General features: G+C 41.7%; 1 protein-coding gene across 1 annotated transcript in view; it reads left to right on the forward strand.

Moving 5' to 3' along the window:
• The window catches only part of PIF1 (PIF1 5'-to-3' DNA helicase), a 457,383-nt gene that overhangs the window by 287,171 nt on the left and 151,992 nt on the right, over positions 1 to 18,220 (forward strand). The window lies entirely within an intron of this gene.

Below are 18,220 nucleotides of genomic sequence, written 5' to 3' on the forward strand. Positions count from 1 at the left end.
ACTGATCCTTCTCCCCTCAAGAGTGGTCCCTCAATCTGATAATTGTGCAGCAGATTCTCCTCCATTGAGGCTGCCCTTGCTGCAATCTTTTTACCTCTCCCCATAAAAACAAATGCAACAAGTTCTTTGCTTTAATTCTCCAAGAAGGGGAGTCATCTAGGAATGCTGTCAAAATTACCCCACCTCCCAGACTCCCTTATGCCTTTCTTCTGACCCATCTAATCCCAAAGTTTTACAGACTGTTACTATGACGAAGGCCACAGTTATCCTCAGAGCCCCATTTTGGCCTCAGAAGGTGTGATTTCCCTTCCTCTGGCTTCATGTAGTATAACCTCCCTGGCTACTGTGCTCAGGCCCAGAACCTCTTTTCCATCATTGGGGTTGCCTCACTCAAACATTCAGTCCCTCAAGTTGGCCGCATGGTTTCTCCATTTACAATGATGGTTCAACAGTTCAGGTTTTCCTCTTCAGTCATTCATATTTTTTCTTTTTCCAAGAAATCTTCTAAGAACCTTTACAGAAGCAAGCGAAAAACATTCTCTGTTTGGGCATCTAAAATAACACTCAGCCCCCCTGTCTGCTATTGTCTTTCTCTTGACTATTTCACAATGGAGCTAGTCAACCAAGATGCAGTTTGTATCTTTCCACATGGGTGAAAATCATACACCCATTGTTTCTCATAAATTGTCCAAGGCTTTTCTCAGAGGAGCCTTTCTTTTGCATCCTACACTCAATGGTTAGGTTCCTTCATGGGACATTTTGCTATAAGCTTTAACAGCCCCACATTTCAAACCTGCTGCCAAAGTTGATCTAAAATTCTTGCCTTGGAAACCTTCATTTCTGGTTGCTATCACTTCTGCCAGGAGAAATTCCAAGCTTCATGCTTTGTCTTCAAAACCTTATTTGATTTTTCAGAGAGTTGGTGTGACTCTGAAGACCAATGTCTTTCCTTCCTAAGGTGGCTTCTGAATTGTCCATTCACCATTGTATAAATCTTGTATCCTTCCCAAATTTTGTGAACAAATGTGCATACACTACATTTATTAGATGTCCATTGCTTAACATTTTTACTTGCATCGAATAAAACATTTAGAAAATTTGACTATTGATAGTTCAAAATCGGCCTCTCATGTTGGCTTTCTTAATGCGTGTATTACATCTGTCGAGAGAGGATCATCACTTCCCTCAATACTGAAAGCTCATTCCATAAGGTTGGTAGCTGCATCTACAGCCTTTCTCAAGAGTGCCAATTCACATCTGCACTGCCTTGGTCCAAGGTTCACACTTTCATCTCTCATTACAAAATGGGCATACAATCTAGATGAAGAACTTCCTTCAAATCAGCTGTGCTCTAGAATATCCTTCCCCAAGACCATCGAAGAGAATGTAGCTGGGGTCTGTCACACACTGAAGAATGGACTGAAGACCTCGGACATGAAAGTTGTGTACTTAGCATAATAATAGACTTGTGGTGTCTTATTCAGTCCTTCCTCGACTATGTATCCCCCATACCATATACTTTTTCTTAGTCACATCTGCAGGCTCCTACCTGACATGGCCTTTGCTCCTTGATATATCTTCCTGATGTTCATCGTGTTTCACTGTTGCAGTCATTACTCTTGGGTTACCCTGCTGGCAGGCTACCCTCAGTCGGCCAGAATTCCAAAGTCTAGTTCCGGCGTCTGTTGCTGTTGCCTCTTCCCTGATGTCAGTGCGCCAGGGGTATAAAAGATGCAGCCAATACCATTTTCTTCAGTCTTTCTTGCCGCGTGGTGCCCGAAGCAAAAGCAGTTCGCAAGTGTTGGTCGGCCGACTCCTGAGATTTTCAAATCTGAATTTCAGAACCGAAGTCTTCATTAAAGCAAAGTACCCAGTTGGGGAAACTTTTTTTTTTCTTGCTCCAGACCGATGTCAGAAAGTTAACAATTGTATTTCTTGTGGGAAGCAAATACCTCATAAGGATTTTCACTCTTACTGCATTCCTTGCCTAGGCCCTGATCACAATGTTGCTAGCTGTCGGTTTTGTGCCAGATTTAACCAGTGCAGTACCAAGCGTCTGTTCGATTTAGCATTTCATTACTTTGGCCAAAGATTTAATTATATAATGCAGTCTGAACAGCCGACAACCAAAGTTTACAAAAAACACAAGGACAAGGATAGGCATCAGAGGTCCAAAACTGACTATGAAGCTTCTACTAGGCCAGTTGCTGGTTCTCAGTGAGGTGCTTTCGCAGCCCCTGGCACCCACTACCCAGAGCCACAGGCCGCTACCAACTCCCACATGGAGCCGACTGGGCCTCTGGAAACTCAAGGTATTGGACACTTGGAAATCACTCCCTCAGATGGGTCGGAGCTGCTGAGCAGGCATCAGCTTCTGAGGGTGTCTTCAGACCTACACAACTATATATTAAGCCATCTTCAGCTTCAAAGACTAAAGCAGCTCTAAAGACAGACTAGTACAGCATTCTCCTACTCAGACTTCCATGCCTAAAAAACAGATGCTCAAAATGGCCGAAGACCTAATTACTTTGATCAGTGACTCCCATCCCCCTTCTGATAAGAGGCCTAGGCAAGAGACAGAGTATGATTCTTCTGATCAGGTATCTATTTCCTCTGATTCCTCTTCTGAACAGGATTATTCTATGTTTCCCTATGAGGATTCTGATGCTGAAGAATCCATTCCTTCAGCCTCTCCTCCTGACTATTCTTTTGGGGAAACACTGCATACTATGAGGGAGCATTTCCACTGGGAGAGCCAAGATTATTCTGAATCTAAGAAAAGGCTCAAACTTTCTGCTTCTCAGCACAAACCCCTTGCTATTCCACCTGTTCTAGTCATTGTAGATGTATTTTCGGAGTCTGGTCTGTGCCCTGACTCTTTACCCCCTGCACCTGCTAAGCCAGACAGATACTACAGGGTCCCACATTCTCATAAACTCTTATAAAAACCCCGCTGCTGACCCAGAAACTATATCTCAGGGTCCCAAGGGGTTTAAAGCTTCCACTGCAAAAAAAAACCTGTCCCCTCTGATAGGGATTCTAGGGCTCTAGACAGATGGGGGGAAAAAGTTTACACTTCTGCCACCCTGGCTGTAAGTGCTTTAAATTGTCAATTTCATATGCTTAAATATCAGCAGTATTTAATGTCACTACTTCATGTTGACAAATACTGAATGTTCAGAGAACAAGGAATTGCAGGATTTATTGCATGCAACTGAACAAGTGGGAAAGCATACTTTGCAATGTGGTTATGATTCACTGGAGGCCTCTTACAGGGCCACTGTTACAGGTTCTGTTATTAGAAGGCATGCTTGGTTAAAGGAACAGAATCTGCCTGATCATGTTAAAGCAAAATTATTAGATGCACCATTACATCATGATACTTTGGTACTAAAGCAGAAGAGGTATTGAAAAAAATGGAGGATAAAGCAAAATCCATGCAGACAGTCAAGGATTTCTTACAGGTACAGCCACTCGGGTTTAGCTGGAACTGGCCTTCTAAAAACTGGTCCTTTCCAGTCTGACAGACCACAGAGAGGCAGATCTCGGCCCCAAGGCTCATTCAGGCCTAAAAAATGGGATGCTCCTACCTCCAAAAGCAGAGAAGACAAATTACAACCTTACAGGAAACGGTCCCAATGACTTTCCTCTGCCAGTTCCAAGCAGTTTTCTTTTGACAGCCCCCTTGGGGGAAAACTAGCACTTTTTTCATCAAATTGCAAATGGTTACCAAAGACAAATGGGTCCTGAACATAGTGTCACAAGGCTTACAGGTTCCATTTTCACACTCTACCAAGGTCAAAGGGCATGCCGGACCTGCCACACAATCAATGGGCAGAGGCACAAAAATTACAGCCCTCGTGGACATGAGGGCCATTCAGCAAGTACCACAACAAGAGCAGGGACAAGGATTTTACTCCAGACTTCCTAGTACCCAGGAAGGACAAAACCTGGAGACCAATTCTGGACCTGTCTATACTAAATACGTTTCTGGAAGTTCCAAAATTCAAGATGTTGACTCTACAGCAGCTACTGCCCATGCTGGGCAAGAGGGAGCTTGGCTCGTAACTTTAGGCCTAAAAGAGGCATACCTGCATGTCCCAATCAGACAATCTTGCAGAAGATATCTCAGATTCATAGCTGGCTCAATGCATTACCAATTCTCTGCACTGCCCTTTGGCTTATCTACTGCGCCCAGGGTCTTTACAAAATGCCTGATACCAATAATTGCATTTTGCAGACAAAAAGGAATTCAAATATATCCCTACTGCCTAATTCAAGCAGAGAACAGACACTCTTCTAAAGCATCTGGCGTTTGCAAAAAGATTACTAATTGGCCTAGGGTACACAGTAAACGAAAATAAATCAAAACTAGTGCTCTCAAGAGATTATGTTCCTGGGTTCAAGCTTAAATACAACTGCCCAGATGGCTTATCTCACGCCAGACAAGCAAAAACAACAGACGACTACTTCAGGAAATTGGCAACAAAAACCCACTTATCTGCAAGGAAAATCCTGCAGGCCTTGGGTTTCATGGCATCCTGCATTCTACTAATTCCATATGCCAGACTGCATATGAAGAAACTACAATGGTATCTGAAAAGTGTTTGGACTCAGCATTGCCACAGCCTGGAGACAGTAATTGCACTCATTCCCTGCCTACAACAGGAGTTCCGATGGTGGGCAGAAGCCTGTCGCCACAACAAGGGTCTGCCATTCAGTTTACCCACAGCCAGACAGACACTGACAACGGATGCATCCGATTATGCCTGGGGGGCCCATATGGCAGGAAAATGTATTCAGGGCACTTGGCCTGCAAACCAGATGCATCTTCACATCAATCAAAAAGCTGCTAGCTGTTCAAAATGCCCTGACAGCTTTCAAGGACCTGCATCATCCAGGACCGTTACTGATAGACAACACTACGGTCATGTGGTACATAAACAAGCAGGGAGGTACACATTCCTACCCCCTCTGCAGACCAGCAATGACCTTATGGGACACAGCATTGGCTTTTCAAGTTCACCTGCAAGCACAATTCCTGCCAGGAAAAACAAATACTCAGGCAGACGAACTAAGCAGAAACCTCATGGATCCCCATGAATGGAAACTGGATTCACAAGTCTTCAGCATAAGGAAATGGGGATGCCAGACATATATCTATTTGCCTCCCCTCACAACTATCAATTGCAGAGATTTTGCACAAGGATTTATCACAAGCAATCATGGAAAGTGGACTCCCTAACAGTATATGCTTTTCCCCCACTGCCTCTTTCCCAGAGTAATCCTAAAGGTCCGACAAGAGAAGCCAAAAATGATTCTGATTGCACTAGACTGGCCACGCTAGCACTGGTACCCAATCCTAAAGAACTTGTGTCAAGGTCCAGCATGAATATTGCCTCAAACTTCTCACTTGCTGACCCAACAAAATCCGATCCTGCACAGCCAACTCGGGACCTTAAATCTGGTGGCATGGCAGATAATGTAGCCATTCAGAACACTCCTCTTTCAAAAGCTGTTACGGATGTTATCTTGGAGGCCAGGAGGCCCAGTAACAGAAAACCTTATGCAGAAAAATGGAAGAGATTCTGTGCTTGGAACCAGGAACAAGGCATTGACACGTCTGTACCAAATATTCCTCAGATTTTACAATACCTAACTGAGATGCTGAACAAAGGCCTTTCTTTCTCATCAATTAAGATTCGTGCCTCTGCCATTTCAGCACATTACAATATGGAACCACCTATCTTTTCTCATCCTTTAATAAGGCAGTACCTCAGAGGGGTCAAAAACATTAGGCCTCCAAGGAGAGCAATTCCGGCCTGGGACCTCAATTATGTTTTGGAAAAACTCTCACTGCCTCCTTTCGAGCCAGCATCAACAGCAGATATAAAATTCTTATCCTGGAAAATCGCTCTGCTCCTAGCCATAACCTCTGCAAGGTGAGTCTTGAGTTACAAGCACTCATGGATGTGGAACCTCTCATTATTTTTCATCCAGACAGGGTTTCTCGGAGGACAAACCCTACATTTATGCCTAAGGTGGTGTCCAGTGTGGCCCTCAACCAAACCATTCACTTGCCTACCTTTTACCCAAATCCACAGAACAAGGGTGAGAAAATTCTGCATTCTTTGGACATACACAGGCAGTTGCGCTTCTACTTGGACAGAACTAAAGCTTTCAGAAAGACTGAGCAACTTTGCTGCAGGATCACAAGGAAAGGCTATCTATTTCTAAATGGATAGGCCATTGCATCCATTTCTGCTATTTTCAACATGGCAAATGAGTGCCTAAGGGCATTAGGCCTCATTCCACCAGAGCAGCAACCACTTCAGCAGCCTTCCTCAGGAGTACCAACAAAAAAAAATCTTAGAGGCTGCAACTTGCGTTCCGTGCACACCTTTACAAAGCACTACCACTTGCCTCTCTAAGTCCAGAGCAGGCTTCGCCTCTGCAGGGCCTCATAGCCTCTCCAAATCCTATTTAGCCCAGCCACCCATCCTTAGCTTTGGGATTCTGCACAAGTATAATGACTGCAACAGTGAAACACGATGAACATAGTATAGTTGTGTACCATAAATGTAGATGTTAAGTGTATTCACTGATGTAGTCCAGGTTACCCACCCACCACCCCCCTTCTCTTTGCTGGGACTTATCTACACTTCTCTATCCTATACAACCTTTTTGGTGTATTTGCTTGTAGATGAAGGAAATGTTATTTTTGTGCATGCATTTCTTATTGGTATATTTTTCAGCCTACCTATTTGGTTGGGGCACCTGACATCTGGGGCAAGAAAAACTGAAGAAAATGGCGTCTGCTGCATCTTTTATACCCCTGGCACACTGACGTCAGGGAAGAGGTGACAGCAACCGACGCCGGACCTAGACTGGCCAACTGAGGGTAGCCTGCCAGCAGGATAACCCAAGAGTAATGACTGCAATAGTGAATACACATACATTCATGGTAGGTACACAACTGTACTATTGGCTTACTTGTTATCTTAAGTCTGACTGCTTTCTTAAAGTCATTTTTTACTATCCCTCTTTGTTTCTAACTTGCTGCGGGCACACTATCTATCAGATGTCTCATTCGCTGTACAAGGATTTTGGTTAAGGGGAGGAGCCTAGGCTCTAGTTCCATGGTCAAAGTTGAGGCTGAAGTTGGATCCCAAACACATGTTTAGGAAGGGCAGAAAGAGAACACAGATCTATCATTATGGTAAATACATACATTTTTGTTTAAGCCACTGACAATTCCCAACACATTCTGTGCATTTTACTTCAAAAAATATTATTGCTTTTTGTTACAATGATATTTTGAGATTCTTTTCTGTAGACTGACATTTACTGTTTTCCTAGTTAATGGAAACAAACACTGGAACTTGTGTCTTTCCTTATACTTTAACTACTGATCTCATATTTTCAAATTACTTTTAAAATCTTTTACTGACTTCTAAACGCAAATTAATTTATTTTGTTTTTCATCTGTATTAAATCCCATAGCTCAGAGAACTAGGCTGCCACCTCTGAACTGTTTTTTTTAGATGAAACAGTTTTGTTTACATTTTGTGCTTTGTCAAAAAACAGTAATTTATCCTGGAGTGTAGCTGAAAAGGGGTCCTCGGAATCAAAAGCTACTACCCACTAATGTAGCATTTTCCGTCTGCCCTATGATGGAGATGGAGCTGGGACTGCAATGCAAACCACTAGGAATCTACTAGCAGCCTGGGCACTGGAGGACTGAGCTGGGGTGGTGGTGGTGTGCAGTTAATGTCAGGCTACCCATTCTGGGATGTGGGAGTCATCCCTACTCACTGCTGTACTGACTCCCCACTTGTTCACCAGCAGCACTGGGCCTGTGACAGGAGCCTGAACACAACGGAGGTTAAGGCAGAGAGCAGTGCTTCCCTGGGGAAGGTGGGGTAAACAAACATTTATGTGCTTGCACATCAGTGTGTCCAGTGGAGAATGGATGGAGAGTGGAATGAAGTTTGTTAGGCCCCCAGGAAAGAAAACCTATAAAATGCTGCATCTTTTCGTTTTAGTTCAGGCACTTGTTTAGTATATAATTGATACAAAATGAGACAATTCTATGAATGAATGAATGAGGTGTGGTATAAGATAAGTGTCTTGCATCACTATCTTTTTTTTTTTTTTATAGGTTGTATTGTGTGAGGTTCACTGTTGGCCTTGTTTCTAGCAGTGTCAACTTGCTTTACATTTGGATCCAACATGATCTGTGGATGTCAGTCATGGCATTTTATTTTAAGTTGCCTTTTGGTATTCGCACATTCGTGTGTGTGTGTGTGTGTGTATATTCACACATTACATACATGTTCTTTGTATTTCACTGTTGCAGTCATTACATTTGAGTAATCTGCTTGCAGTAGCCCTCATTCGGCCTGATTAACAAAGTCTTGGGTCCTGCATCGGTTGCTGTCCCTTCTTTCATGACATCAAGTCGTCTGGTATAAAACATGCAGCCGACGCCATTTACATCGGTCTTTCTTGCCGTGCGGTGCCCAAAGCAGAAGCAGTTTGCAAGTGCCGGTCAGCTGACTCCTGAAAGTTTAGTTTTCGAGTTTCAGAACCGAAGTCTTCAACCTAAAGCCAAGTACCCCATTGGAGAAACTTTCTTGCTCCTTACCGATGTCAGTAAAAGTTAATTGTATTACTTGTGGGAAGCAAATACCTCTTAAGGATTTTCATTTGTACTGTATTTCTTGCCTAGGCCCCGACTACAATGTGCCTTGCTGTCGGTTTTGTGCTAAATTTAATCAATGCACTATTAAGCGTCTGTATATTTTTGCATCTAAATATTTTGGCTCAAGATTCAACTATCCAGAAATGTCATCTGTTATCAGTCTGACTACCGGAATACACGAACGCGAAGAAAGACGGTCTAGGTACAAAACAGACGACAAAGCTTCGCCTAAGCTAGTTGCCGGTTCACCAATACTCAGTGAGGCGCTTTCGCAGCCCCTGATACCCGCTAAGTTTGATTCGCAGGCCTGTACTGAGACACATTTGGAGTCTTGTATACAGCGAGACAATTTTAAGTATTGAACCCGCGGATGTCTACCTTAGATGGGTCTGGAGCCGCTGAGCAGGCACCGGTTTCTGAGTGTTTTCAGGCCTAAAGATTTGTATATTAAACTGACATCTTCAAAACCTAGGCCAAAATCAACTTCTATGTCTAAAAAAATTATGCTTGGGTGATGTGCACAGGCCCCTATGCCTAAAAAAACAAATGATCAAAATGGCTGAAGATTTAATTACCTTGATCAGGTGTTCCCATCCCCCTCCTGCTAAGAGGCCTAGTCAAGGCACTGACTATGAATCATCAGATCAGGTTTCTATTTCTTCTTATTCCTCTTCTGATCAGGAATTATCTATTCCACCTTATGAGGACTCTGATGCAGAAGAATCCATCCCTTCTGCTTCTCTTGAGGATTTTCTTTTGGAGAAACTTTGCATACCTTAAGGGAACACTTTCACTGGGAGAGTCAGGATTTCTCAGGATCTAAAAAGAGGCTTGGGGATTTCCTTCTTCCTCAGCATAGGCCTTTGACTATACCTCCTGTTCTAGACATTGTTGATGTTTTCTCAGAATCCAGCATGGCTCCTGATTCCCTGCCTCCAGCTCCTAGTAAGCCAGGCAGATATTATAGGGTTCCTGACTCCCACAAATTTCTTTTTAAAAACCCTACTGCTGACCCTGAAACCATTTCTCAGGGTCCCAAGAGCATTAAGGCCTTTACTGCTAAAAATCCTATCCCTTTGATAGAGACTCCAGGGTGCTGGATAGATGGGGTAAGAAGGTTTACACATCTGCAACCTTGGCAATCTGGGCTTTAAACTATCAATGTCATATGCTTGAATATCAGCAGCATGTCATGGGCTTAAATAGAAAATTATGTTGATTTCTGACTGTCGAAAATAGACTTGCAGGATTTATTGCATTCAGCTGAACAAGTTGGAAAGCATACTTTGCAGTGTGGTTTTGATTCCTTGGAGGCCTCTTGCAGGGCCGCTGTAACTGGATCTGTGATAAGAAGGCATGCTTGGCTCAAGGAGCAAAATTGTTGGATGCTCCTTTACAACAGGACAGTCTATTTGGTAATAAGGCAGACGTTTTGAAAAAAATGGAAGATAAACCTAAATCTATGCAAACTGTAAAAGATTGCCTACAAGTGCAGCTGCACGGGTTCAGTAGGCACTGGCCTACTAAGAATTGGTCCTTTCCAGTACCCACCAGAGCCGCTCAGGTCAAACCCAGACACTCCAAAGGCTCCAGGTTTCAGTCACAAGGAACTTACAGAACAAAACAATGGGATACCTCCACCTCCAAATCTGGAAGTAACGAGGCACCTCCTACAGTCTCAATGACTTTCCTCTGCCATTTCCAAGCACTTATCTTTTGGCAGCCCCTTTGGGGGGAAAACTGGCACTTCATGCATGAAATTGGCATCTAATTACCCAGGACAAGTGGGTTTTTAAATATAGTATCCCAGGGATAGAGATTTCATTTTCACACGTTGCCAATCCCAAACAGATGGCCAGATCTGCCTCCAAATCTGTGAGCAGAGGCCCAGAAACACGTTATGTCCCTCATGAATATGGGGGCTATTCAACCAGTACCGGAAAAGGGACAAGGTTTTTATTAAAGACTTTTCCTGATGCCCAGAAAAGAAAAATCATGGCGTCCAATTCTGGACTTATCCATTCTAATTACATTTTTTGACATTCCAAAATTCAAGCTGCTGACTCTACAACAGTTACTGCCTATGCTAGGCAAGGATGCCTGGTTGGTAACTAGACTTCTTACCTGCATATCCCAATCAGGGAATCTTGCAGAAGATACCTCCACTTCAAAGCAGGCTATTTGCATTACCAGTTCTCTGCACTGCCCTTTGGCTTATCTACTGCACCCAGGGTCTTCACAAAGTGCCTGGCACCAGTAACTGCATTTTGCAGACAAAGAAACGTTCAAATTTATCCTTACCTGGACGATTGCTCAATTCAGGCAGAAAACAAGGACACACTTCTACAGCAGCTGGCATTTGCCAAAAAGGCTCCGAACTTGCCTAGGGTACACCATAAATGAAAAGAAATCACAACTGGTACCCTCTCAAATTACATTCCTGGGTGCAAGTTTGAATACAACTGCCCAGATGACTTTCCTCACGCCAGAAAAATAAATTCAATTGATTTACTTCAAACAAGTGGCCACAAAAACCCAGCTATCTGCAAGACAAATTCTGCAGGCCTTGGGGTTCATGGCTTCCTGCATTCTACTAATTCCATATGCAAGACTGCATATGAGGAAACGTCAGTGGTACCTAAAGCTTATGGAGTCAACATTGTCACAGCCTGGAAACATTGATTCCTATCATTCCCTGCCTGCAACAAGAGTTCCTATGGTGGGCAGAGGCCTGCCACCAAAACAAGGGACTGTCATTCATTCCACCCCCTGCCACCCAGACGCATCGGATTATGCTTGGGGGGGCGCATCTGGCAGGGAGATGCATTCAAGGCAAATGGAGCTCAAATCAAATGCACTTGCATATCAACCAGAAAGATGCTAGCTGTACAGAATGCTCTTGACAGCCTTCAAGGACTATCTTCATCCAGGGCAACTACTGACAGACTAACACCACCACCACCACAGTCATGTGGTACATAAACAAGCAGGGGGGTACCCATTCCCACCCCCTTTGCAGACTAGCCATGGCATTGTGGAACACTGCCTTAACTTACCAAATACATCTACAAGTTCAATTCCTGCTAGAAAAGCAAAATAGTCTGGCAGACTAAGCAGAAATATTATGGACCCACACGAATGGAAACTGGATCTACAAATCTTCAGCATGTTGACATGCAAATGGGGGAGCCCAGACATAGATCTTTTTGCCTCACCCCAAAACTATGTTGGACAAATTCTGCACAAAAATTCATCACAAAAAAGCTTGGAAAGTGGATGCTGTATCCTTCAGCTGGAAACCTATCAGTCTATGCCTTTCCCCCTCTGCCTCTGCTCTCCAAGGTCTTACTAAGTCAGATGGGAAAAACCAAAAATGAGTGATTGCTCCAGACTGGCCTCGCCAACGCTGGTACCCGCTCCTACGCAATACGTCCCACCTTCCTCCATGGTACCTGCCTGAAAAACACCTTGTCTTCTGTCTCAGCAGAACTATCAAATTCTGCACACACAGCAACAAATTCTCTGAATCTTGCAGCATGGCTAATCAACTAATTTCACCAGTTACATCTCTCAGCAAACCTGTGATGGATGTCATTTTGCTGGTAAATGGAAAAGATTCTGTGCCTGGAACCAAGCACAAGGAATAAACACAGCAATGCCCATTATTCCTCTGGTTCTGCAATATTTAACTGAGATGCTTCACAAGGGTCTATCCTTTTCTTCCATAAAAATCCATGCCTCTTCAATTTCAGCTCATTACAACACAGAGCCTCCCCTCTTTTCTCATCCCCTGCTAAAGCAGTACCTCAGAGGGGCCAAGAATTTGAGACCTCCCAGGAGAGCACCAACTCCTGCATGGGACCTCAATTTTGTGTTAGAAAAACTCACCCTACCTCCTTTTGAACCAGCTGCTACTGCAGACATAAAATTTCTCTCTTGGAAGACTGCTTTTCTTTTAGCAGTCACTTCAGCTAGGATTTCAGAACTACAGGCTTTCATGGCAGTGGAGCCTTTTATTATCTTTTACCCGGACAGGGTGGCTCTCGGGACCAATCCATCCTTTATGCCTAAAGTGGTATCTAGTGTGGCTCTTAATCAGACCATTCATCTGCCAACCTTTTTCCCAAATCCACAGAACAAGGGTGAGCGGATTCTGCATTCATTGGATGTACACAGACAACTAAGATTCTACTTAAACAGGACAAAATCTCTAGGAAACTCTGAGCAATTACTGGTGGCATTTGCTGCAGGGGCAGAGGGAAAGGCTATTTCAAAGCAGACAATTTCAAAATGGATAAGCCTTTGTATTAGTTTCTGCTACATGCACCATGGTAAACCTGTCCCCAAGGGGATCAGATCCCATTCCACCAGGGCTGCATCTACTTCTGCAGCCTTTCTCAGAGGGGTTCCTACCAAAGACATTCTAGAAGCTGCTACCTGGAGCTCAGTTCATACATTCACTGCTGTACTGACTTCCAACTTGTTCACCAGCAGCACTGGGCCTGTGACAGGAGCCTGAACACAACGGAGGTTAAGGCAGAGAGCAGTGCTTCCCTGGGGAAGGTGGGGTAAACAAACATTTATGTGCTTGCACATCAGTGTGTCCAGTGGAGAATGGATGGAGAGTGGAATGAAGTTTGTTAGGCCCCCAGGAAAGAAAACATATAAAATGCTGCATCTTTTCATTTTGGTTATATTTTGGTTTTTAAAATAAATGAGTGTTTTACGAGTAGTAGCCCTAGCATTTTTTGTGCCAGTTTGGAAGTAAATTTTAGAGTTGGTTTCATGGTTAACGGCTATGGCTAACAACTCGTTTGATAGCACACCAGTTATTCTGAAGGATTCAACAAGTGATTTGGATTCCATGAGCAGATTAACTATGCTCATTGACTTGTCGCAAAAAGTGGATGTTATGAACGAGAAACTTGAAGTAGTTTCTGCTAGTCAGCAACGTCAACAGGAGCATCTTATGCACGGGTGGATAGTACTCCAGGTTCGGGGCATTTTCCTACCAATCACCAGCGGAGTGAACAGGACCGAAGGGACGCTCTTGTACCTGATCATGCAGCTCGATCCATGGGCATGGGAGCTACACCAGTGCAAAACAGCCAATTGAACGGTGTGAATGGAAGAGCAGAGCATCTAATACAATTGGCAGGTACTGTACCAAATACAAACAAAATATACGGGCTCTAAGTCAGGCCAAACACAACCCTTAGAGGATATCGTAGTAATAGACAATAATAAGGGTTGTTTGTCTACGTATGCTAATGTACTTGCATCGAACGAATTGAACCAACAAGGATCGGGTAATACACACATGCCTGTTATGAGAGAATGGTTAACAACTACAGTGAATTTGCATGTGTTAAATCAACTGTCTCAAATTGGGGATGAGGACAGGGTGGATAGACAACAGCCATTACCCAACTTCTTAAATTCATTGGATCAATTCATGTTAAAATACAAAAAATTGAGCTTAGAGAGTATTTTCGTGAATGTATAAAATTGGGAATAGTTCCCAAAGGTTTAAGAACTTGGCGTTACCCTTCTGGTTTGACATTGGGTTCAGTCTTTCATCAAGAGTTGATTAAATATTTTAATCAACAAGGTTTGGGTATGTTACAGATAATTGATCATTATATTTTGATCAACAAAAATTTGGAACAACATATTTCCCATTATTTTGTCAAATAAAGCAACATGCAGACTTTGAGGTATACATATGAATATATTCGCTGCTTTCATAGTATAGAGCAGCATATAGATAAAATCAGACATTATAAGCTGAAAAAATTACAGAGATCAAAAACAATATGCCTCAAATACTGCATACCCTGTACCACCAAAAGCTCAATTCCCATTAGACTTGGGGTTGAGTGGGACAAACAATACAACAGAGGAGAACATGGTCAATGATGAGATTTATGAGGGAAATATTTTATCAAATGAGGATGAAGAGCTGAGTACTAGTGCCGATTTGCAAGATAATGGAGAAGTAAGGAAAAGCAAAAGAATTAAGGCCCGTAATAACAATAAGAGCAATAATAACCATAATGACAATTTTAAAGAAAACCAACAAAATAGTGCTTCTTATTCTAGACAGGGTTTTCCGAGACGGAATCAGAAGAGGAACGGGAACTGGAGGAAGAACAAGAACAGGAGATAGTGGCTTTGAGCTCCCAGTTTCCACCATGTGTAAAGGTTTACAATACTAACAGATTTTTTAGTATGCAATTTTTCATCATTTCAGGTGACTGAACATTTGGTGGACATTTTAGCTAGAGGCTCTACTTTTGTTCCATCTACCAGAATGAATTTATCAGAAACGTTATGTGATATAAAATTGTTAGGAAATTAATTTTGAAATTAATGTTTTTTGAGCAACAAACATGTGAACATTCATTGAGAATATCAAGTTGTTTTAATCCACCATTACATAATACTTTAAACATGTTCGAAAGGATATGTGAGGAGGATTTATGAAGGTTGGAGAATGCAAATTTTAATTATGAATTTAACCTGAAGTCAGATGAAAAAGAGGAATTGGAGCGATTGATGGCAGCTGATGTTAGAGTAATGAACCCAGATAAGGGAGGGGGATTGGTCATTATGGATACACCATTCTATAAGGACAAAGTTTTAGATATTCTTACCAGTGAAACATATGCACCTTCTTCGATGAATGAGTATAATAAATAAATATATACATTTCATAAGTTTTTAATGAGTTATTTATCGAAGCGAGAATATATGTGCATACGTACAACTATTTAGTAATGCAAACACCCAAACGTTCCTTATATGTTTGGTGTACCAAAATTGCATAAGTGTATTAACAATCCCCCCCTCCGCCCTATAGTAGATGGGAGAGGTTCAGCCACCTATGCGTGTGCAAAATTTCTAGATAACATATTGAAAAAATATGTGAGTACAGAAGAATGGATCATTAAAGACTCTTGGATGTTCTTCGAAAAAATCAATGAGTTTCCTTACTGTCATACTAATAATTTCATGACAGTTGACATCAAAGAGTTATATACCAGTATCCCCCACAATATAGGAGTTGAATGGGTATATATCAGAATGAGGCAAAAGGGAGCACCAACAGAGGAGATTAGTTTGGTCCAGGAACTTCTTGATGTGGTGTTAACATAATTTTATAACGTTTGAACGTCAGATGTATGTTCAGGAGGAGGGTGTAGCCATGGGCTCCCCATGTGGGGCTAGTTTTGCAAATATGGTATCATACTGGGAAAACAATATATTACAATAACAATAACAATATATATATATATTACAATATATTACAATAACAATATATATATATTGTTATAACAATAACAGATCTTCTAAAACTGCCCGGGTACAAACCGTCAAATCTAATAACTCTGGAGGTGATGCTCTCTACACCAACTCCATTGGTAGGCTTTGGAACTCCCTCCCAACCAGCCTAAGAATTATTACCTCACTCAACCAATTCAAAAAACACCTCAAAGAATTCCTCAAGTCACACTGGCTGTGCCCCTGTACCAAACCTGACTAACAAAGTCCAGGCCTGTACCACCCCAGAATTCCACCACTTCCCTCTAGGACGACAATTGCAATTGAAGCATGTGAGATTATTTACTTAAGTTCTGTGCCTGTTTTATATAGTGTGTAAAGCCAATTGTTGTATTTTTATTCTCTATTTCAACTACATGTATAGCCAATTGTTTTATTTTTCTCTATTTCAAATATATGTAAAGCCTATAGTAATTTTTATTGTCTTAGCATCTATTATGTTATCTGTACCTTCTTCTTGGAGCTTTTCTCCCCGGGCCTCTACTGAAAATGGACATGTATCCAGCTAGACTAGCCCGGTAAACAAATGTAAAATAAATAAATAATAAATAAATATTATTTAAGAACAGTATGCATATGGCTCAAGTCAAGTTTTATGCTAGATTTATTGATGATATCTTCATTTGTGATGGGGATGAAGACAGCTGGAAATTTGTTGACTATATTGAATGATTCAACTGAGTTTTTATATTTTACACACACATTTAGTAATAGTTCTATTTCCCTTTTGGCTATAGATTTGATTAGGAATAAAACTTCACATTATTATGAAGCTAACATCTACAGAAAACCCACATATTCAAACAAGTTTTTACATTTTAAGTGCACATCCGATGTATCAGAAAAAATCAGTGGTCAAAGGCCAGTTGGTCCAAGCGGCACGGATGATTACATCGGATGTAGCCTTCAGGGAAGAATGTGACAAGTTAAGACAAATGTTCATAAATAGAGCATACCCTGCTTCATGTATAGATAATTTAATAGACGAAGTAACGTCGAAAAGATATACAGGTATATATGAACCGATTTTAAAAAAACAGGATAATCTACAATCGACAGAAGGAAAGTTGGTAATTACAGATATGAATTGTGTATACAGCCAGAATAATGAGAAATTTTTGACTAATTTTTATTTGAGTTGTATACTAAGATTTTCCTTAGATCATGGGCATATTAAGAACATTTTAGAGAAAAATTGGTTTTTAATATGTGATGATGGTTTAATAGGGGGTAGATTAGGAGCTTCATTGAAGGTTACATGGAAAAGGGACCCAAACCTTAAAGATTGGATGCATAAATGTGGGACTAAACTTCCTTTTAGAACGAGAGCGGGTATGATACAATGTGGTTGTTCCTATTGCCACTTGATGGCGTCAGGAGCAGAAACAACAATAAATGGATATAGAATATATTCCAGGGAGAAGTTTGATTGTAACACAAAAGGGGTAGTGTATGTGGCAACTTGTCGCAGCTGTCCCACTTTTTATGTGGGAAAGACGCAGAGAAAGATCAAAGAAAGAGTTTATGAACATCAGAGACATCAGGTTAAATAAGGAAGATAATGCACTTGCCAGACATGTAATGAGTTTCCCTGAACATAAATTCCAGTTCAGGGTACTTGTACAAGTGAAAAAAGATATAAGAGGGGAGGTCCTTACAGTTTACTACTTGAAAAGGTATAATTATTATGGCAATTAAAATTAAATGCTTTTGTAAGTCCAGGCTTAAATGAAAAATGTTCACTTATGTGTTTGCTCAAATTAAAAAGTTTGGAGAGATTGAGTGTAGAATATAAATGTTAAGTAAGTTTTAGCATTTGTTTTAGTTAATAAATATAATAAATCCTGAAACCAAAAGCCTGAAAACTCAAAATCCTGAAACTCAAAATCCTGTAAACACAAAATGGACATGCTGACGTCATTGTGGCTTTGCTATTGTTACCCCTGTGGTGTTAGGTCATGTGTTGGGTTCAGGTAAGTGTGCGGTTGGTTTTATGTTAGGGTTAGGGGCGGTTTAAGTGAGTTAGGGTGCAGGTTAGGCATGTATGCAATAGTGACAAAAACTGAGGGTTAGGGGCGGTTTAAGTGAATTAGGGTTAGGGCGCGGGTCAGGTGACTGTGATAGTGACAGACCTTAGGGTTAGGGTCAGGGTCAGTTTGTAGATATTAGTGT

Source organism: Protopterus annectens, chromosome 10.part0, assembly GCF_019279795.1.
Source record: "Protopterus annectens isolate FY-2018-M chromosome 10.part0, PAN1.0, whole genome shotgun sequence".
Taxonomy (NCBI): Eukaryota; Metazoa; Chordata; order Ceratodontiformes; family Protopteridae; genus Protopterus; species Protopterus annectens.